Here is a 23,686-nt window from a genome sequence, read left to right as displayed (position 1 = left end):
GCCTGCTTCTCCCTCTCCCTCTGACCCTCCCCACCACTCCTGCTCTCTGGCTCACTCTCAAGTAAATAAATAAAATCTTAAAACAAACAAACAAAAAAGATTTGGACAGCACTGTTCTAGAGGGATTTAAAATCTTAATTTAAGAAAAAGTGTATGGGGCTCCTGGGTGGCTCAGTGGGTTAAGCCTGTGCCTTCATCTCAGGTCATGGTCTCAGGGTCCTGGGATTGGGCTCTCTGCTCAGCAGAGATCCTGCTTCCCCCTCTCTCTGCCTACTTGTGATCTCTCTCTCTCTCTGTGTCAAATAAATAAGTAAAATCTTTCAAAAAAGAAAAAGTGTAAAAAGCTAAAAGAAAGTGAAATAGACACCATGTCTCTGGAAGGGCATGCCTTTGCTTGAAAGCAGTGACAGAAATCACAAAGGGGACAATCAATTGATTTGACTACATAAAAATACAAAAATCTGTTAAGCAAGACACACAATTAAGTCAGCAGTTGCTAATGAGAATTTGTAAAAAATAAAATGTGCGAAATCCATATCTTTATAAAGAATGCATGTAAACTAATAAGGAAAATACTAAGGCGCTAAGAAATGGACAAAGGACTCAAAACACTAATTATCAGAAGGGAAAATGCACAGGGGAAATGATCTAGTGGATAAATGCTAACCCTCCAGGTCATCATAGAAATGGGGATACAATCAATAAGATACTCTACCCCCCGCCCCCACCTCAGCCAAATCAGCAACAAAATAGAAACAGAGCAAACCAAATAAGGCTCACACACAAATGCACATACACGCCCATACACCCACAACTGTTTTTTTTTTTTTTTCCACACTCAACTTTTAAAATAATACTATGATAAAGGTAGAAGTTGGTGAAATGGAGACATTTATACATTGCGGGTGGACTGGAAAGTGGTTCACCTTTTCTAGGAAACTACCTGACAAAGTGCATTAGGATCCTTCAATATTTTATCACTTTGTCCAGTAAAACTGCTAACTAACAGGGGTGCCTGGGTGGCTCAGGCCGTTAAGCGACTGGCTCTTGGTTTCAGCTCAGGTCATGATCTCAGAGTCACAAGATGGAGCCCCGAGTTAGGCTTCCGCATAGCTCAGAAACTCCTTGGGACTCTCCCTCTGCCTCTTCCTCCTTCTCTGAGCACCGCCCCGCCCCGCCCAAACACTCTCTCTCTAAAATAAATAAATATCTCTCTCTCTATTTTTTTTTTAAGATTTTATTTATTTATTTGACAGAGATCACAAGTAGGCAGAGAGGCAGGCAGAGAAACAGGAGGAGGCAGGCAGAGAAACAGGAGGAAGCAGGCTCGGAGCAGAGAGCCTGATGTGGGGCTCTATCCGAGGACCTCAGGATCATGACCTGAGCCGAAGGCAGAGGCTTTAACCCACTGAGCCACCCAGGCACTCCTAAATCTCTCTTTTTTAATCCTAACTACCAGAAAGGATTTTCAGCTTAAAATTGAGGTGTGCACTGTTAATAGGAAAATTGGAAACAATTTTTTAGGAAGCCACAGTGCTTAATGTGGTTGATGAAGAGTTTATAACCACATGTAAAAAAATACCACGAAACAATTTGGAAAAGACAAGACCATATTATATATGCCATATGCTTCCAGATTATAAAATGAAATCCATACAATAGAAGAAGAGTCGGGTAAGAAATGTGCTCCCAGCTTTTCCCAGCTCTGAGAAGTGAGAAAAGTTGTATTTTTAAAATGCCACAAGTAAGGAGTCACCTCCTAAGAGAAGGCTTTGTTTATCAAGGGCTTGCCAGTATTTTCCATGGGCCAGGCCCTGTCCTAAGGGCTTTGTAAGTATTAGTTTAGTACGTCCAAGAGATAAACAATGGAAGCCACATAGGTAACTCTAAATTCTCTAGCACCCACGTTTTTAAAAATCTAATTCTAATTATGCTTTATTTAACCAGGGTATTCAAAATATTATCATCTTGAAACATAATCGATATGATTAATAAATGAGATAAATTAATTATCTCATTAAAAATTAATAGTGAGATATATTGCATTCTTTTTTTGTACTAAATCTTTGTGTGTGTGTGTTTTTTTAAAGATTTTATTTATTTGTCAGAGAGAGAGAGCACAGGCAGGGAGAGTGCCAGGCAGAGGGAGAAGCAGACTCCCCTCCGAGCAGGGATCCCAATGCAGAACTCGATCCCAGGACCCTGGGATCATGACCTGAGCCAAAGGCAGATATTCAACCAACTAAGCCACCTAAACACCCCTGTACTAAGTCTTTGAAACCCAGTGTGTATTTAGCATTTCAGCTCAGTATGCAGTCTTTCATTTCAATTCCAACTAGCCACATTTCAAATGCTCAATAAGCTACATGTCATATTTTGGGTTGGATTGTGTCCCCTCCCAAATTCATATGTTGAAGCCCTAATCCCCAGTATCTCAGAAGGTGACCTTGCTTGGAAATAGGGTCTTCGCAGATGTAATTAATTTGGGTGAAGTCCTACAAGAGAATGGTGGGCCCCTATTCCAAAGTGACTGGTGTCCTTATGAAGAGGGAACATTCAGATACAGACATGCCCACAGGGAGAGTACCCTGTGAGGACAGAGATGGAGGTGATGCTCTCACAAGCGAAGAAATGCCAAAGATTGTCGGGAACCTGTCAGAAGCCAGAGGAGAGACAGGGAACAGATTTTCCTCCCATGGGAAGCACCAAGCCAGCTGACACTTGGATCTTAGACTTTTCGTCTCCAGAACTGGGAGAGAATACATTTTATTGTGTAAGCTACTTGGTTTGGGGTACTTTGTTATGGCAATCCCAGCAAACTACTGTAAGTGGTTAGCAGTTGCCTTCTTTGACAATGCCTTCTTTGCCTTCTTTCATTCACTTAGTCCTCCTGGTGCATTCTGACATTGGCATGATTATTACCCCAATTAGGGACCAGGAAACTGGAGTTCAAGTAGCCTCTGAGGTCTGAGAGCCAGCATGCAACAAAGCCAGGATCGGAACCCAGATAGGCTGGTTTGGGTCCAGGCACTCACCACCATGCCGTGTCCTTCTACCTGACAAGTTCCCTGCATCCAGGTTACCCTCAGGTCCTGTCATGCTGACACAGCACTGATGTCTTTCCTCTGAAACTGTAGGGTGAGGCCGCCTCCTTGAACGTCAGCCACTGGCTGGGCATGGAGGACTTTCAGTCTAAGCATCTGGATGCTGAGGCTTTGTGGGGACAGAAGATGCCCCTCTTCCGTGATGGGTCTATCTACCTCCCAACCTTCCCAAGCTCATTCTCTCGGTCCCCCGAGCCATGGGCTGAGAAGCTAAACTACAGGGATGGTGTCGTGATGGTGTATAACCTTAATCTCACATCTTCTGCCCACTGACTGCGCTCACTGTCTCTCCCTCCCACCTTCTGGGTGCTCTGGAAACTCCAGGCATCTGTCGGTGGCCATAGGTGGCCTGCTTGTGGTCCTAATTCAAGCCTGTAGTCTAGCCTGCCAACTGAAGGAAGTTCTGTGGGGGGTGAACAAACGGCATCTCCACTATTGGAGTGGGATCAGTCTTTGCGGAAGCCCCTGCCAGCTCTGCCCCACCTCATGGCTAATTCAGTCCTATCCTGCAGACATCTCAGCCCAACAAATGCTACTGGATGTCCCTCCAAATATGTAGAATGGGGCATAAGTTACCCCTGGTGCAGGGGTTGGGAGGGAGTGTCTCCCTGACACAGATGCCCGGGGTGGGTGTGGCCTCATGCCTGAGCCTGCCTGGGAGGTAAAGATTAGGATTTAGGGCAGCTGGGGGAAGGTTTGTTGGCTCCCACCACCATCTCAGGGTGACCTCAGGGTGGCATGTCCACATCCCCTCTGTTCTTTAACTCTAGGGTGGGAGATGGTGCAAGGGCCTGAGAAAGAGAGAGAGGTGAGCAGTGGGAGCCTGACCAACTTCTCTGAAGACCTAGGACTAGGAAAAAAACATAGGTTAGGGGTCTGGGGCCACAAGTGAATTTCTATCTTTCTTTCTCTACAAAAGCCAGGAGGTCTGCCTTTACCAAGCCACAGAACATCAGGCAGGGAGTGTACAGAGTGATCTCTCTCCCCTTGATGTTCTGTCCTACCACAGGGCTTTTGCACATGCTATTCTCTTCATCTTGACCATCTTACCTTACCTCCTTCTGCATTGTCTTGTTAGTGCTGCAATTCCTCTGATTCCCCAGTTAAATGCTCAAACAGAACCCTGTTTCTGTATTCCAGAGTATTGTTCTCATTAGACATTGATTGGCTCAACTATTTGACTCATCCCCTTAACTGTCAACCCCATGAAGGCACAGGCAATATTTTCTGTGCTCACCATTGTACCAGTGTGCTCATTTGCATGTGCAGCAACTAAGAGGCTGGTAAGACCCAGAACTAGGGTTTGAACCCTCATTTGTCTATACCGAAGGCCTGGATCTTTAACTACTACCTGTCCTGTCACCCTGGAGATAGAGTGTTTTAGTAAAGGTATAAGCAAGAACACTGCACTAAGGGGTGTCCTGTCCTGGGATGTCCCCCAGAGGAGATGGTCTTTGAGCTGGGCCTCTAGGTGGGAATGGGAGAAGAATATTCTAGATAGAGCTGACCACTTCAAGAAACTCATAGAGGTAAGAGAGGAGAGAGTGGCTGTAAAGGAAGGGGCCTCAAAAAGATTGAGGTCAGGTCAGGAAGGCACTTCAGGCCAGGCTGGGCACTTCAGGCAATGCCCTTTCATTCGTGGGGGACCTTTGAAAGTTTTAGAAGGAGAAACCGATGTGATTCCCCCAGTGTCAGGAAGAGAACCATGGCCCAGGGGTGAGGAATGACCTAGACAGAAGATATTCAGAACAGGAAACTTGTCAGGAGGTTGTTGCATAAATTCTTGGTGGACGTAGGGGAGGAAGTAGAGGAGCAAATGGTGATCATGGACATGTCAGAGCCTCACCTCTGTCCCAGACCATAACCCTGTGGGCAGACTTGCCTGGGGAATATGGAAGGCTGAGTAGTGCTCAGGGCCTGGTGTGTGGGACTTATTAAATTAATTATTAAATTAGAAATTCATTCCAACGGAGAGTTTTGAGCACTTCAGATTACTCTGAACAGCAAAGGCAGAAATCCAATGATCCCCAGAATTACTACAATTATACTAAGGCTTGTTCCTAGACATCCCACTTGAACTTCATGTGTTTATTGGTTATTTCTTTACTTGCTTTGATATCTCCCTCTAGTCTCCCCACAGGCTTCCAACTCTAGACTTTGACATCTCTGCTGAGTTTCAATATTCATCTTTTGTTACTTTGTTGGAGTTGTAACTTGGGTGTAAAATTTTCACCAGATACTCCTTGTTATTATGGTTCTGAGTTATGGGCCAATTTGCCAGAGCAGGGGACATGGAACCTGGGGTTTTCTCACAAAGGGAATTAAAGCCACACCGAACTGACTATAAACTTTACTTGTTACTTCAACCAGATTTAAAGTTTACAACTTTTACAGAAGTTTTGCTTGTTTGCTTACAACTTAAAATGCCCGTCCTGTCTTAAAAAAAAAAGGGGGGGGGGCGCGGTGGCTCAGTGGATTAAGCCACTGCCTTCGGCTCAGGTCATGATCTCAGGGTCCTGGGATCGAGCCCCACATAGGGCTCTCTGCTTGTTGGGGAGCCTGCTCCCCCCCCCCACGCCTGACTCTCTGCCTGCTTGTGATCTCTCTCTCTGTCAAATAAATAAATAAAATCTTGAAAAAAAAAAAAATGCCTCTCCTGGCGTGCCTGGGTGGCTCAGTCCTTAAGAGTCTGCCTTTGCCTCAGGTCACGACACCAGGGTCCTGGGATCGAGGCCCACATGGGGCTTCCTGCACGGCGGGAAGCCTGCTTCTCCCTCTCCCACGACCCCTGCTGTGTTCCCTCTCTTGATATCAAATAAATAAATAAAATCTTTAAAAAATAAAAAAATAATAAAATGCCTGTCCTTCCTCCACAATGTTTTTTTAATGCTTTTTTATATTTTGACCTGATTTGCTTCTTTAATATTCTCCCTTATCAGTTGAGCTCCTTGGAGGCTTCCTCTCCTAGGAAATGAAGGATCAGTTGGGCTCAGGTGGCCCCCTCTTAGGAAGATTTGATGATGTCATCATCATATGAAGCACTGCTCCACAGGGTTTTCCACATGTCCTATGTCCACACTGTCTAATTTCATAATGTCAAAGATGAACAAAGCTGGGGCACCTGGGTGGCTCAGTGGGTTAAGCTTCTGCCTTTAGCTCAGATCATGATCTTAGGGCCCTGGGATCCAGCCCCACATCAGGCTCTCTGCTCAGCAGGGAGCCTGGTTCCCCCCACCCCTTTGCCTGCTGCTCTGACTACTTGTGATCTCTCTCTCTGTCAAATAAATAAATAAAATCTTAAAAAAAAAAAAAGATAAACAAAGCTGAGCACTAGTTAAGGCAAACAACAGTGCAAGTTGGAGCAAGTATCGCCCCTCCCACTCACCCCTGTCCCCCAAGTTAAGCTTTTATCCTTTTATCCTCCTACATGAACTGGGAACAGGATCAAAAGTCATGTCCTGGGGTGCCTGGGTGGCTCAGTGGGTTAAAGCATCTGCCTTCGGCTCAGATCATGGTCCCAAGGTCCTGGGATCGAGCCCTGCATTGGGCTTTCTGTTCAGTGAGAAGCCTACTTCCTCCTTTCTCTCTCTCTGCCTGCCTTTCCACTTACTTGAGATCTCTGTCTGTCAAATAAATAAATAAAATCGTCAAAAAAAAAAAAAAGTCATGTCCTTGAATGTCTGCATTTCAAAGAGATGGCTTTCAGGTCCTTGAGGGACAGTTTTGAGTGGTATATGATTACATCTCAAAGGAATAGAGAAAGGATGTATAATTGCAAGCTTTCTCAGTGGGCATATTAGGGGGTTTGGGATTATCCTAGGGACACAGGCACAAGCTGCTAGAAACCAGGCTGAATTTGGTCAAGGGGAAAGTCTTTGTCAGCAGCCACTAACCACATGTGGCTACTGAGCCCTTGAAATGAACTGAACTGAATTTTTTATTTTAGTTACTTAAGTTTAAATAGTGGTCAATTACCACTGCTTTGGACAGCACAGTTTTGGAAGATACTGGTTTTTTTTTTTTAAAGATTAATTAATTTATTTTTCTTTTAAATTCAGTTAATTAACATATAGTGTGTTATGTGTCTCAGAGGTAGAAGTCAATGATTCATCAGTTACACATAACACTCAGTGCTCACTACATAATATGCCCTCCTGAATGCCCATCACCCTGTTACCCCAACCTCCCACCCACCTCTCCTCCAGCAACCCTCAGTTTGTTTCCTGTGGTTAAGAGTCTCTTATGGTTTGTCTCCCCCGTTGATCACATCTTGTTTTATTTTTCCCTCCTATCCCCTATGATCCTCTGTTTTGTTTCTTAAGTTCCACACATGAATGAAATCATATGATAATGGTTTTTCTCTGGTTGGCTTATTTCATTTAGCATAATATCCTCTAGTTCCACCCACATTGTTGCAAATGGCAAGATTTGATGGCTAAGTAATATTTCATTGTGCATATATACCACATCTTCTTTATCCACTCATCTCTGTCAGTGGACACTTGGGCTCTTTCCATAGTTTGGCTATTCTGGAAATTGCTGCAATAAACATTGGGGGCCACGTGTCCCTTTGGATCACTACATCTGTATCTTTGGGGTACATACCTTGTAGTGCAATTGCTGGGTCCTGGGATAACCTTATTTTCAACTTTTTGAGGAACCTCCATACTATTTTCCAGAGTGGCTGCACCAGCTTACATTCCCACCAGCAGTGTAAGAGGGCTCCCCTTTCTCTGCTTTCTGCCAACATCCATTGTGTACGATTTATTTATTTTTTTTTTACAGAGAGAGCACGAGCAAGAGGGGCAGAGGGAGAGAGAGAAAGAATCTCAAGCAGACTCTGTCCTGTGGAGGCTGATAATAATAATAATTACTACTATCTTCCGAACACTTATTCTGTGACGGGCACTGAGTAAGAGAATCTGTTTTTCATTGCCTTTTTTTTTTTTTTTTGATCCAACAACCCAGTGGTGTAGGTACTACTATCAACCCTGTTTTGCACTGGAGGAAACGAACTCAGAGAGGATAAACGACTTGACTAAAGTCACTCAGCTAGCAAGCAGCCATGCCAGGTGAGTCTGACCTTAGAGGCCAACTGCTTACCATCTTCCCAGAGGAAGAGCTTGGGGAGAAAGGATAGAGAAGAGGTTTGCTCTTGAGATAAATGTTGGAAATCCCAGGAACCTGAATGCACAGACAGGAAACCCCTTTTCCATGGTCCCGAGAATGTGGCCAGAGTTCCCACGTGCAGACTCCTTCTTAGTGGGGTAAGCCTGGCATCAATTTTGGCTGCTGGGAGGAAACCAATATGAAACGATGTCGATGGGTGCCTGGGTGCTTTAGTTGGTTAAGCATGCTTGGCTCAGGTTGTGATCCCCGGGTCCTAGGATCAAGTCCTGCGTAGGGCTCCCCGCTCCCCAACACCTGCATGCTCTCTCTCTCTCTCAAACAGATAAGAACTTTAATACATAAATAAATAAAACCATGTGGATGATTACGCATACCCCTACTTGTGCAGAGTACACCAAGTTCACATGCCTGAATGGAGAGAGAAAGCATGCGGGGTACTTAATACGCGATAATAGCTTTTGTAAATCTGTGAGGGCAACTTGACTCTGAACGAGGTATATAGCTTATTCAAGTTATACACAGGAATTCACATGCCTGAATGGAGAGAGAGAGCACACAGGATACTTAATACGCGATAACAGCTTTTGTAAATCTGTGAGGGCAACTTGACTCTGAACAAGGTGTATAGCTTATACAAGTTATGTATACCTTATACAAGGCTTTCCCAGCTCAAAGCCTTTGTTCAGACAGTTCTCTCCACCTACAATGCCCCTCAAACCACCACCAAAGCAGCAAAAATCCTCCCTGGAATCCTGAAGACCGAGTCTGCAGATGCCTGGGTGGCTCAGTTGGTTGAGCGGCTGCCTTCGGCTCAGGTCATGATCCCGGGGTCCTGACATCAAGCCCCACGTCTGGCTCTCTGCTTAGCAGGGAGCCTGCTTCTCCCTCTGCCTGCCACTCCCCCTGCTTGAGTTCTGTCTCTCTCTGACAAATAAATAAATAGAATCTTTAAAAAAAAAAAAAAAAAAAAAAGACCAGTCTAATCCCATCTGTGCCTCTTACTAGCTGGGTGGAATCTGGGGCAGGCGACACCCTTCTGTTGGGCCTCGGTTTCCTTGTCTGTTCTTGGGAAACTTGGCCCTTCTGCCCACCCTGCAGGGTGGTCATGAGGCCCATGTGAAGGCAATGCAGAGACCAGTGCTGGGGCCTTGGGAACCAGTGAGGCCACTCGGTTCTCATCAGCCGGGGGCACTTAGCAGAAGTGCTGCAGACCCAGGTGGGAAGCGGAGTGTGAGCCCAGAGGGACAAGGCTGGCTGCAAGAGGGAGAGCCGGGGAGTGGCCCGGGCAGCTGGGCTTGGCCTTGGAGCAGAGCACTGTCCTTGCCAGCCTACTGGGACTGCTAAGGAGGACCTGATTTTCATTTGTTTATAACACCTACTGGGTGTTTTTCTGATGATGATATCTAGGCACACTCATCATGACCCTGAGATCACGACCTGAGCTGAAACCAAGAGTCAGTTGCTTAACCGACTGAGCCACCCAGGAGTCCCTAAAACATACCATTGACACGTCCTTCTTGGTTATTTTGTGTGGCCCCTGGTGCCCATTAATTTCTTGACCCCATTCCTACCTATTTATAAAGTCTAACTTCATAAATTTGGTCAGCCCTTCTGTTCTGTATGTAGCTTTTATTTTTCCATGACTGTGTGGCCAACCCATATTTCCCTGTGGATTGTATTTCTTTGCATGTGTGTTATTTTTATATTTGGGGGAAAGGAATCCACAAATATTACTTTAGTTTTATTTATTTGTTTGTCTGTTTATATATTTATTTTTAAGTAAATTCTACACCCAAAGTAGGGATCAAACTCGTGACCCCGACTTCAAGACACACATGCTCTACCAACTGACCCACCAGGCACTCCCACAAGTGTTATTTTTTTTTTAATTTCTTATTGGGATAAAGTTCATGACAGAAAATTAACCATTTTAGCATACCATTAGTGGCGTTTTGTCCATGCACAATATTGTACAACCACTACTTCTAGCTACTTCCAAAACATTTCATCAACCCCAAAGGAGAACCCCCATTAAACAGTCACTCGCCATTCCCCTCTTCCCCCATCCTCTGGCCTCCGCCAATCTGCTTTCTATCTCTATGCATTTATCTATTCTAGATAATTCATATAAAATGTATCCTCCGTCATGTGACCTTTTGTTTGTGGCTTTGCTCACTTAGCACCACGTTTTCAAAGATCATCCACATTCTAACTTGTGTCCGTACCTCATTCCTTTTTATGAATCAATAATATTCTGTTGTGTAAATAAACCACATTGAATTTATTCATTTGTCTGTTGGTAGACTCTTGGGCTGTTTTTACCTTTTGGCTGTTGTGAATAGTCCTGCTGTGAATGCGGGTGTACAGGTTTTGTTCGAACCCCTGTTTTCAAGTCTTTGGGATATCTTTTTTTTTTTTTAAAGATTTTATTTATTTATTTGGCAGACAGAGATTACAAGTAGGCAGAGAAGCAGGCAGAGAGGAGGAAGCAGGCTCCCTGCTGAGCAGAGAGTCCGATGTGGGGCTCGATCCCAGGACACTGGGATCATGACCTGAGCCAAAGGCAGAGGCTTTAACCCACTGAGCCACCCAGGCACCCCTATGTTTAACAGTTTTTAAAAAGATTTTATTTATTTGAGAAAGAGAGAGAGAGAATGAGTAGGGAGGGAGCAACAGAGGGAGGGAGAAAAGCAGACTCCTCAGTGAGCAGGGAGCCTGATGAGAGACTTGATCCTGGAACCCTGGGGTCATGACCTGAGCCGAAGGCAGATGCTTAACCCACTGAGCCACCCAGGTGCCCCTCTGTGTTTCACTTTGGAGAAACACAAGTTTGTTTTTCTTTTTTTCCTCAAAGGCAGAAGCACAGATCAAGAGCCTAGGACTCTGGAGGCCCTGCCTTCCCCCAACCCCAGGTGTCCCAGCTGGAACACGTCAGCATATGGGCCCTGTGGGCCCGGCCAGTTCCTCTGGACAGGACACGCTCAGTGAGGAAGCACAGAGAGACAGGAAGAAAGGATGTCTGGCATACAAGGTTAAGCCAGGCGTAAGGCAGGGTTGAGGAGAGTAGAGAGACAAAAGGCTGAGCAGGAACCTGTTAGAAGAGGCTGGAGCTGTAGAATGAACAGTAAGACCTTGGAAGAGGGACGCCTGGGAGGCTCAGTTGGTTAAGCAGCTGCCTGCGGCTCAGGTCATGATCCCAGGGTCCTAGGCTCAAGTCCCTTCTTCTCCTTCTCCTTCTGCTGCTCCCCTGCTTGTGCTCTCTCTCTCTGGCAAATGAATAAGTACAATCTTTAAAAGAAAAAAAGAAAAAGAAAAAAGGACTTTGGAAGAGTCCCGTGGCTGAGCCCCACCAAAGCTTCCCCTGTCCTTGGAAGGGGGACTAGTTCTTCGAAGCCTGAACTCAGGCCCTGGGGCCTGGTCTGGTGGCAAGGCTGGTCTGAGATCTGTGGCTTGCTGAGTTCAGCTTGTGGGCCATGAGGGGGTCCTGCTCATGCAGGCTGCATTTGGTTGCCAGCTTGCAGCCCAGGCTCAGGAGACCAGGGGTCAGGCAGGAGACCCTGGGGTTCTAGTACAAGGGATGAGCCTCCTAGCTGATCATCCCAGCAATGCATCAGCCCTACACAGAGCAGAGGAGGAATTTGGCATCATTCATTCATTCATCCATTCATTCATTCGCTATGCACTTGCTCCATGCTATGCACTGGCCCAGTGCTGAGACTGTCAGTGGACACCGGATGGGAAATGTCAGGAGCTCCTGTGTGTCCCGCCAACTCCTTAGCTATGTACATTCAAGAGCCCACCACACTCTGGGCCCAGGGCCATCTGTGCTTCCAGAGCAGGGACCGCCAGGCTGCTTTCCTCCTCTGCCGTAAGGTACACTAGCAGCCCCGGCTATGGCTGCAGGGCAGTGGCGTCCCAGAGGCCCTGGGTGAGTGCACAAGCCCGGACCTGGCTGGGGCAGCAGGGAGGGACATGCACAAGGGGCTTCTTGCTCTGCTGTCAGAATCACTGATGCATGACCAAGTTTGCATTGACCCTCAGAATGGGGGGGTCTTCTGAGAGCCAGAGAGAGTTTGCAGGCCTAATGCCTGGCACTCAGGGCCCAAGCAGACAGCTGCAGTCTGCATTACTGTTCTGTGGTGTGTGTTGAACTGGGATGGATGCAAGACCATTTACTAGGGACGACTGTCCCGAGTCTGGACGAACAGCCACCACCCAAGGAGAGAATCCATGGAAAGATGTGTAAGTTTACAAGCTGATGGCAGCAGACACCAACAGGCACTGAAATAACACAGGCTGGACAAGGGCCCCAGAAAACATATGACACATGCCCCGGATCTGGCCAAGGAGTCCCTGCAGGGTGGGATGGGAGACGGCTCTCTAATAACCTGAGAAGGGCAGGGTTTTATTTTTGTTTTTTTCTTTTAAAGATTTTGTTTATTTATTTGACAGACAGAGATCACAAGTAGGCAGAGAAGCAGGCAGAGAGAGAGAGGAGGAAGCAGGCTCCCTGCTGAGCAGAGAGCCCGATGCGGGGCTCGATCCTAAGACCCTGGGATCATGACCTGAGCCGAAGGCAGAGGCTTTAACCCACTGAGCGACCCAGGCGCCCAGGGAAGGGGTTTTGAACTATTCATTAACTGAATTAAGAGAAGGAAGTCCAGAAACAGGGTAAGTGAGAAAGTCAAATTCGGGGACAGATGTAAAAGGTTTACTGAGGCCTAAGTGTGAGATATCAGGGGCAGGGCTGACCATGCTAGGGTGAGCCAGCAGCCAGCTGGGGAGAGATATTGGGGGTGGGGGTGGGGGCATGAGACCCAGAGAAGGCAGTGGGAGATCAGAGCTGTTGTAAATGACAGAGGGTTCTTTGGGGAAGTTGGGGCGAGCAGAGCAGGTGAAATGAAGATGCCTGGGCAAAGCTTGTGGGACACATGTGGGTAGGTCTCTGGTCTCCAACACTTGTTATCAGCACCCATGAGGAGCTGCTGTCTGCCCCTCCCTGCAACCTACCATGCTCACTGGGTGCCTGTGGATCTCATTTCTCCTCATAGCAACCACCCAAAGATAGATACCGTTATCTTCCCCATTTGTCAATGAGGAAACAGAGCCCCCAAGAGATCTGGTCAAGGTCACACAGTAAGCGCCAGATACAGGACTTGAACTTGGGTCTGCCTTATCTCCTAGATGATGCCCTCTTCACGAAAGGACGCTCAACAGCCCTAGTCATTAGTGATGTAAATTAAATGTAAATTAAAACCACAGAAATATCATCACGTACATATTAGAGTGGCATCAGAACATCAAGATAAAGGAGGATACCGAGGCAGGGGTGTGGAGAAAATGGAATGCTCAAATGCTCGGATGGGAAATGCAGAACGAGGCAAAAAAAAAAAGTTTGCCAGTTTCCTACAACACTAAACAGACCCTTCCCATATGGCTCAGCAGTGATCCCACCCCTGGATATTTATCTTGGAGAAATGAAAACAGGAACAGACAAAAACCTCATGTATTCATATAGCGGCTTTATTAGTAATTGCCTCAAACTGGAAACAACCCAGCTAACCTTCCACCGGGGAAATGGATAAACACAGCACGGTGCTTCCACGCAATGGAACACCACTCAGCCACAGGAAGGAGCCAACCACTAACACAGGCAACAACACAGATGGTTCTCAGAGGCGTCATGCCAAAAGAAGAAAGCCAGATCCGAAAGATCACATACCGTATAATTTGGCATTTTCGGAAAAGTCAACTGCAGTATTAGAAAACAGATCAGTGGTTGTCAGGGCTGGGGTAGGGGAAGGGTAGATGACAAAGGGCCCGCAGGAGGGAATTTGGGGGGAGATGGAGTTGTGCATCCTGATTGTGGCAGTGGTCCTAGAACTGTATAGGTTTGTTGAAGCTCTCGGGATTATTCAGTAGAAAGAGAGAATCTCATGGGTGTAAATGACACACCAAGTACTTGCCCTCACTGTGACTCAGCACCGCTTGCTGGAGAGAAACTTTGTACAGAGGGAAGAAAAGCACGCCTTCTAGGTGAGGGAACAGCATGAGCAAAGACAAAGATTTGGGGCAGGGGACTGTGGGCTCAGAGTGAAGGCTTTGTAGGAGAGGAGGCAGGTGGGGACAGCTGTGAACATGTCCGTTATCTGGCCAACAGCTCTGGTCTTCAGCCCATGTCTCCAGAAGACTATAGCAAGGGCAGTTGCTAGAAACAGATGGAACGGTGGGTGGGATATGGCAGATCATGGGGTCAAGGCAACCCAAGCCAGGGAAATCCCTCCATCCTTGACATGGCTCTCCAATGCCCTCTCCTCCCATGTGGCACTTCTCCAACTAAACTCCCCCTACCAGTTGGCCCCAGCACCTTGGTGCCATCTGGGCAAGATAACATGGTAGAACCATAGAGGATGATAGGAACCAGGCACTGAATTTGGGAATCAGTTGAAAAAACTTGCTATCAAGATTCTGGAATAGATTGTTGAGAAGGGGTGCTTGGTGAGCCCTTAAAAAATGGGATCCCAGGGATGACTGCCTTCAGTCTTTCATGTTTTGTTTGCTTTGCTGTGGCTGTCTGGCCACCCCTGGGACACAGTCCTAGTAGTTCCTAAGATGCAGACCCACTGTGACAACTGGGCTGGGAGCAGCTGTTGTAGGATTCCCATTCCTAGGGAGGTTGGAGGGAGTCTGGCCAGGGAAGGCTATGAATTCATTGTGGTCCTAGAGATCAAAGGGGAGGCTATGGGAGCCACAAGGCTTGCCTAGAATCTCTCCGTCTTCTCCACAAAGATTTGGTCCATGAGTAGAACATCTACAGTGGAGCCGATATGTTTGGAATGAACTAGGCTGTAGATATTGTCAAACCTCAGGACATCTCCGTCAAGGGACAGATTTTCAGATGGGATGCCCCACCCAGGACCTCACCCTCCATGGTGTAAATTCTTGTGCCAGGACCAGGGAGCCATTGTCCAGCCCGAGAGCCCGAAGCCAGTTATACATCCTGTCTGCTGGTGCCAAGAGCCCCCACATGGTAAAACGTGGATGCACATCAGGACTCCAGCCCCCAGCCCCCAGGTCCAAGTGCAGCTGTTTCCTGCCAATATTTCCAGATGCTGGCCTTGAGGCAGGTGAGGCTCCCGTCCTCAGGGACCACATGGGCTTTGCAGCGTTGGATGGGCAACACCTCCACCATGTCCCCTGCCTGCTTCTGTTCACACATCCTGGTCTTCAGGAAAATCCCAAGGCTGATGTCTGTCCCTTCCGATGCAAACTGCCATCTGCAGGCGACAGGGCCCCACAAATGACCACCTGCCTGAGCTCCAGGCCCCTCTCAGCTGTGCCCAGGGATGGCATGGCCACCATCCCTACCTGAGCACACAGCCCAGGAACAGGATTTTGTTCTCCACCTGCACAAAGGAGCCTCTGGCCACAGTCACCGTGTGCTCATAATGTGTCCTCACCTGGTTACGCGGGTGGTAGCTCTTGGGCACATCGCCCCCGTATTTGATCTGTGGGTGAGGGTTGGTGAACAAGCACTACACCATGGCCATCCCCCTCCCTCCTCATCCTCTGGCCATCCTGGTCAGGATCAGTGCTTGGGGTTGCCATCAAGTCGTTCATGCTGCACCCAAACTCCAGGGACAGCTGGTCAAGATGGATGAACTTGTCAGCTCCCATTCAAGTTGCCTGTGAGAGGAGGAGGGGGCACTTGTGGCAGCCAGGGAGGTTCAACAAAGAACAGAGAGACCAAGCCCCAGACTGTCCTGTGGCATACTGTTCCTTTTCCCTGGCATGCTTCTGGCGCCCCTGGGGGAAGAAGCCTAGAGGCTCGAGGTCTAGGCTGGGTACTCAGCATGTGTACCTGTTCCTGTCCCCAGGTCTGCCCTTCCAGACCCTGCCCCCATCTGTCCAGGTGTTGGCCCACTGGCCATCTTAGTTGGGACTCAGACTAGTACCTCCTGGAACCTAAAGTTGAGGAGAGGCTGTCTCTGACCTGGGCTTCCTTTTCCTTAGAGACTGAGCTTCCAGTCAACCTGCTCCTACAGCTCCAGCACCCCGAGAACTGGGGGGCAAGCCTGTGTCATTTCCTGCCCAAGCTACTCTGAGAAAGCCACAGACAAAGGATTAGGGTCATTGCAGGAACAAAGTAGAAGAAAGCAGAGGTTAACACCTAACATATTCTATGATAGGTATGAACTACTTAAGCATAAAAGCAATGGAGAAATCAAAGGAAAAACCTCCCAAATGAAATAACATAACACAAAGTTAAAAGTCAAAGATAGCAGCAAACTACAAACTGGAGAAAATGCCACAATATGAGAGAAAAGGTCAATGTGCTTAATATGTAAAAAGCACTTATAAATTAATAAGAAAAATACTTTTCTAGAAAATGGGTAAGAGATACCAGAAAGCAATAAATAAATAAAAAATTAAAATAGCCAATTAGCATGAAGAAAAATTCTGGCCTCACCAGTGATAAAAGCAGCCCAATGCATTCCCTTAGATTCAGAGCAATGACGTCATCACACATCATGTAGCCTCTGGAAAACTCTAATGAACACTCATGAAAGGATGGGAGCAAAAAAGGCAAATAACATTTAGGTGTTCTTATGAACAATTGTGTAGACCTTGAGGGCTGGTTCAGACCATGAATGACTTAAAACATGTAAGGAAGAGAACCCAAAATGTCATGTCTCCACACTGTCACAAACCTGCTGTGTGACTTTGAGTCATTCCCTCCTCTGTCAGAGTGAAGTTTCCTTCCCTCTCAGTTAAGACTGCCCATGACCCAGTGACCCCACCTCTTAAGATCCACCTGAGAAAAACATTCACACATTTGTGTAAAGGGAGTGTGTAGGTTTTCCACACTGAAAGGTTTATAATAATGAAAAATTGGAACCAACCTAAATATCCATTCCTAGTGGGTTGGTTAAGTAAATGCTGGCCCCTCCACCTTGTAAAATACTATGCAGCAATTAACAATGACAAGGTCGGGGTGCCTGGGTGGCTCAGGCATTAAGCGTCTGCCTTCAACTCGGGTCATGGTCCCAGGGTCCTCGGATCGAGACCCACATCAGGCTCCCTGCTCAGGGGAAAGCTTTTGTCTCCTTCTGACACTTCTCCTGCTTGTGTTCCTTCTCTTGCTGTGTCTCTCTCTGTCAAATAAATAAATAAAATCTTTTAAAAAAATAAAAAGGACAAGGTTTATTAAAACATCCTCAGATAGACAAATCTGCAAATTATGCATATTGTCTAATGAAAAGAGTAAGTTGCAGAATAATTCTTACACTATATTCAATCATGCACTCTAGCTATTTCTATTATATAGATTATATTTTATACATATTATATATAATATTTTATATATTTATATATCTATTTCTTGTGGATACACGGAAATGCATTGAAAAATGCCTGCAAAATATACAGAAACTGGTGACAAGGGTTATTTGGGAGGGCCTCAGGAGGCTTCAATGTAATCAGTAAGGTTTAGATTTTTTATACTGAGAGTATGTTCAGAGAGTCCTTGTATACTTAAACTTTTAAAAAATAGCATAACAGGGATGCCTGAGTTCAGTTCTGCCTCCAGCTCAGGTCATGATCCCAGGGTCCTCAGATCGAGCCCTCCATGGGGCTCTCTGTTCAGCGGGGAGCCCGCTACCCCGCCACCCCCCGACCCCCGCCTGCCTCTCTGCCTACTTGTGATCTCTGCCTGTCAAATAAAATTTTTAAAAATCTTTTAAAAAATAGCATAACAATGGAGCTCTTCACCATGGCCAGACATCCTTTAGTTTTCAGATTTATTTATTTTTAAGATTTTATTTATTTATTTGACATAGGTGGGGGATGGCGGAGAGCAAGCAGGGGGAGCAACAGGCAGAGGGAGAAGCAGGCTTCCCATTGAGCAGGGAGCCTGATGTGTGGCTTGATCTCAGGACCCTGGGATCATGACCGGAACTGAAGGCAGATGCTTAACGACTGAGCCACCCAGGCACCCAGTCCTCAGATTTCTATTTTGAGAGGTTCTTGGAGCCGGTAGAACTAGCTCTGTCCAACTGAGAAAGCGGGAATGCCAGGAAGGGGATATTTAAGTCAATAGCATAGAACTACTCCCCTAGAACATCCTGTATCCTTACAACTACCCTAGAGAAGACGTCTCTCTCTTTTTCTTTTTTTTAAGAGGAAGAAGAAGACATCTCTTATTTTATTTTATTTTAGAGAGAGAGAGATCATGAGTGGGGGAGGGTCAGAGGGAGAAGAATACTCCCCATGGAGCAAAGGAGCCCAATGCGGGACTCGATACCTGGACTCCGGGATCATGATCTGAGCCAAAGCAGTTGGCTAACCAACTAAGCCACCCAGGCACCCAGAACACATCTCTTAATGACTTGGAGAAACATTCCTGAATTTAACAGTGAACAAAATAGTATATTATATATGAACTCAATTGTGATATATATATATATATATATATATATATATATATATATATAATATACCGTGAGGTTACTCTACATATATATATGTAGAGTATATATGTATATATATGTAGAGTAACCTCACGGTATTAGTAGGATTACAGGTTATTTCTATAACTCTCATGGTGTTTTGTTTACACTTTCCAGATTTTCCAGGATGAGAGTGCCCCGATATCATGATCAGAAAAACACCCAGTAGATGTTAAAAACAAATGAAAATCAGGTCCTCCTTAGCAGTCCCAGTAGGCTGGCAAGGACAGTGCTCTGCTCCAAGGCCAAGCCCAGCTGCCCGGGCCACTCCCCGGCTCTCCCTCTTGCAGCCAGCCTTGTCCCTCTGGGCTCACACTCCGCTTCCCACCTGGGTCTGCAGCACTTCTGCTAAGTGCCCCCGGCTGATGAGAACCGAGTGGCCTCACTGGTTCCCAAGGCCCCAGCACTGGTCTCTGCATTGCCTTCACATGGGCCTCATGACCACCCTGCAGGGTGGGCAGAAGGGCCAAGTTTCCCAAGAACAGACAAGGAAACCGAGGCCCAACAGAAGGGTGTCGCCTGCCCCAGATTCCACCCAGCTAGTAAGAGGCACAGATGGGATTAGACTGGTCTTTTTTTTTTTTTTTTTTTAAGATTCTATTTATTTATTTGTCAGAGAGAGACAGAACTCAAGCAGGGGGAGTGGCAGGCAAGGGAGAAGCAGGCTCCCTGCTAAGCAGAGAGCCAGACGTGGGGCTTGATGTCAGGACCCCGGGATCATGACCTGAGCCGAAGGCAGCCGCTCAACCAACTGAGCCACCCAGGCATCTGCAGACTCGGTCTTCAGGATTCCAGGGAGGATTTTTGCTGCTTTGGTGGTGGTTTGAGGGGCATTGTAGGTGGAGAGAACTGTCTGAACAAAGGCTTTGAGCTGGGAAAGCCTTGTATAAGGTATACATAACTTGTATAAGCTATACACCTTGTTCAGAGTCAAGTTGCCCTCACAGATTTACAAAAGCTGTTATCGCGTATTAAGTATCCTGTGTGCTCTCTCTCTCCATTCAGGCATGTGAACTCGGTGTACTCTGCACAAGTAGGGGTATGCGTAATCATCCACATGGTTTTATTTATTTATGTATTTAAGATCTAATTTGTTTGAGAGAGAGAGAGAGAGAGCGCGCGTGCAGGTGTGGGGGAGCGGGAGCCCAACACAGGACTTGATCCTAGGACCCGGGGATCACAACCTGAGCCAAGCATGCTTAACCAACTAAAGCACCCAGGCACCCATCGACATCGTTTCATATTGGTTTCCTCCCAGCAGCCAAAATTGATGCCAGGCTTACCCCACTAAGAAGGAGTCTGCACGTGGGAACTCTGGCCACATTCTAGGGACCATGGAAAAGGGGTTTCCCGTCTGTGCATTCAGGTTCCTGGGATTTCCAACATTTATCTCAAGAGCAAACCTCTTCTCTATCCTTTCTCCCCAAGCTCTTCCTCTGGGAAGATGGTAAGCAGTTGGCCTCTAAGGTCAGACTCACCTGGCATGGCTGCTTGCTAGCTGAGTGACTTTAGTCAAGTGGTTTAACCTCTCTGAGCTAGTTTCCTCCAATGCAAAACCGGGTTGATAGTAGTACCTACATCACTGGGTTGTTGGGTCAAAAAAAAAAAAAGGCAATGAAAAACAGATTATCTTACTCAGTGCCCATCACAGAATAAGTGTTCAGAAGATAGTAGTAATTATTATGACTTCTGGCGGTAGCCACCCAAAATGGCCCCCAATGAGCCATACCTCCTGGTTTTCACCTCCTTGTTTAGTCCCCTCTGAAACTAAGCAGGGCTGATCTTTGTAACCAAGAGGATATTGCAGAAATGATGGGGTGCGACTTACAAGGCTTGGTCATAAAGATGTTGCCACATCTTCCTCGCTCTCTTGGCTCACTTGCTCTGGGAAAGCCAACTGCCATATTGTCTGGAGAGCGCCCCGTGGAGGAGGAACTGTTGTTAGGAGTACCAATAGCCAGCACTGACTGGCCAGATACATAAGGCAGCTCGGAAGCCGACCCTCCCGCCCCACTCAAGCTTTCAGATGACTGCAGTCCTGGCTGACATCTCAGCCGTAACCTCGTGGGAGATCCTGAACCAAAACAAGATAGCTATACCACCCCGTAACTCCTGACCATAGAAGCCGGGAGATAAGAAACGTTTGGGCACCTGGGAGGCTCAGTCACTTAAACGTCTGCCTTCAGCTCAGGTCATGATCCCAGGGTTGTGGGATCGAGTCCCACATCAGCCTCCTTGCTTGGGGGTTGCGAAGAGGAGGGGCTTGCTTTTCCTTCTGCCTGACACTCTCTCTCTGCCAAATAAATAAATACATTCTTAAAATAAAAAAAGAAATGTTTATGGCCATTTTAAATGGCTATGTTTTGGAGTAATTCGTTATCATTGATATAGAGATAGCAGTAGATAAGTAATACACCCGTCTTTATGCCCATGACCTTCATCCCAGTCCACCCTTTATTCCCGCTTTAAGCTGAAGTAGAAGGCAGTCATCATCAGGGCTGGGCTGGACAGAGAGCATAGCCTGGATATTGACCCAGAACAAAGAGCAGGGATACACCCAGGTCAGAGGGCCTCTGTAGTGCCTGACCCCCATCAGGGGATTAGCCGGCCGCCCTCAGGCCTGCAGATCTCACCGGCCCTTAGGAGAAGACCCATGAGTGCTAGAGGAGCCAGGGCCTGGGGCAAGTCAGGCAGTAGCTTTCTCCCTCTGGGAAATGGGATAATAACGAGCCAGTTGTCCAAAGCTTCAGAAAGGACTAATTGTGGATTAAATGCAGTTTGGAGTTCTGTGCCAGACTCTTCCCGCAGGCCTGTGGGGGCAGGGAGGAGCCCCCTTCAGACACTTATTTCCATCCTCAGAGCCAATTCTGGTGGGAGGGTAAGCTACATGGAACCTGAGGCTCAGAGAAGCTGAGCAATTTGCCTTGCGTCACACAGCCAGCAAGTGTCAGATTTGGGAGGCGAATCATGCATCTGGCCCAGAGCCCATTGTCCTGGCCTAAGTGAGGGGTAGCTTGACCTAGTCTGGGAGGGATCTTCCGCAGGCAGGCCCCAAGAGTTGCTGACTGTGGGTCAAAGCCAAACTTCAAAAGTGAATCTGGCAGAGGAAAGAGCACTGGACAAGGAGTCAGCAGCCCCAGTATGGCCTGGATTGTCTCACTTCCTCTCTCTTTCTGGGTCTCAGTTTGCTCAGTCACCACAAGAGGGCTCAAAGGTCTTTCTCTAGGACCCTAACCCCAAGTGAGCTGTTAACCTTTGTCTTCAAGGACACAAGGGAGTATTCATCTCTGGGCTAAGCTTTAAATTAGTCCCGACATGATACTGTTATTATACCTATTCCCCAGGTAAAGAAACTGAAGCCTGAACTCAGGACATGATTTTCTCAGCCCAGATCTGAACACAATTCTTGACCCCAACTGTCTGGTAACTGGGTTTATTCCTGACCTGGGAGGAATGCACCCTCTTTCCAGTGCAGAACACTCTGAGGGCAGAATCGGGCCCTCCACGGCCTCACCGCTCCCTCTGTGTTCATGGATGCGTGTCAGTCTCCCTGGAGCCCACGCTTGCCCTGAGCAACCACGAGGGAAAGACCTTAAGGACCCTCATAGGCTAGAGAGGAAAACTCATGCCCGCTCCACCTGACCCCTCCAGGCTGTAGCTGAGGTGGTGAACTGCTTAAGCCAGACTCCCCTGACTAGCCCTTGCCTATGCCATCCAATATGTGAGCTAACGCTCGGTGGATGTGGCTTGTCCAAACTGAAACCCGCTGCAGCTGCAGGTATGAATCACATGTGGGATTCCAAAGACTTGTTCCCCCACAAAAAAAATTTATAAAAAAAAACCCTCAGTAACAATTTCTATATTGATTACATATTGAAATGATAGTAGTTCGGCTCTATCTGGTTAAATAAAATCTATTATTAAAATTTATGTCACTCACTTTTTAAAATTTTTGAATGTGGCTACTAGAAAATTTGAAGTAACACATGTGACTCACATTTGTGGTTTTTGTTATATTTCTACTGAAGAGTGCCATGTAGCTTCTGGCCACCAAGACCCTCAGAGGTTGGAAGAGACCCAGAACTATAGAACTTGGAGGGACCTCAGGGTCCTTGGGTGCTGCCTTTCCTGTGACAAAAGGAGAAACTGGGGCCAGTGTAGGGCTCTTTCCCCCGACTTACCTGGCCCAGTATCTTCTGTTGCAATCAGATCACCCACTTGTCCACCTGTGCTGCCTACAGTGGCCAGGATGGGATCTGACTCTCTGGCCTTGTGTCCAGATCCCGTTCTGTGGCTTCCTACAGGGCCCTGTCTTTTACCCAGTGGCAGCCCTGCCATGCCTACCCCTCCCCCAGAAAGCCAGCCCCTTCCTCCTGGGCCTCTAGTCCCCACCTCAAGGTGATTTGCAGGGTCCATTCCTTGCTGGGTCCCTGAGCCACTGGCCCCTGGACTCGCTTCCCTGGGCTTAAATAGTTATTTGTAAAATGAAGACAGTGATGCCTGCTCCACTGCATTGATGTGGGCATGTTGAAAGTGACACCATCTGCTGTCTCTCTCTCTCTCTCTCTCTCACACACACACACACATACACACACACACACACACACATACACACACACACAGCTGTCCACCCTGCCTCAGTCTCCCACCCTCTATACCTATGGTCCCACCCTCCCCTGCTGCTTCCCTGGCCCAGGCCCTCCTGTCCCCTCCCCTGCTTCCCTACTCCCACCTCCTCTGGCCCGTCCTCCGGCAGCCTGCCTCCAAGAGCCTTCCCCTGCTCCAAAGCCTCCCTTGGTTCCTTGCTGCCATGGAGAGAAATTGTAAACCCCTGAGCTTGAAGTGCAAGTCCCTCTGGGGTCCTTTAGGAGCTGACTTTTCCTTCTCGCCTTCTTATTCCAGGACCCTTGCCTCTCCACTGTTTCCTGTCCAGCTTTTGCTTCT

General features: G+C 47.3%; 1 long non-coding RNA gene across 1 annotated transcript; it reads right to left on the bottom strand.

The window, feature by feature from the left end:
* Nucleotides 1-13,725: 13,725 nt before the first annotated feature.
* Nucleotides 13,726-20,933, bottom strand: LOC116571419. The gene is made up of 3 exons (XR_004277878.1): nt 20,571-20,933; nt 20,221-20,324; nt 13,726-15,920 (listed from the first exon to the last, which is right to left on the bottom strand). It is a non-coding gene; the product is annotated as an uncharacterized LOC116571419 (long non-coding RNA).
* Nucleotides 20,934-23,686: the final 2,753 nt, after the last annotated feature.

The sequence above is a fragment of the Mustela erminea genome, chromosome 13, assembly GCF_009829155.1.
Source record: "Mustela erminea isolate mMusErm1 chromosome 13, mMusErm1.Pri, whole genome shotgun sequence".
NCBI classification, from domain to species: Eukaryota; Metazoa; Chordata; class Mammalia; order Carnivora; family Mustelidae; genus Mustela; species Mustela erminea.
The sequence above is the reverse complement of the archived record's forward strand: the minus strand, read 5'-3'. Positions and strand labels throughout refer to the sequence as shown.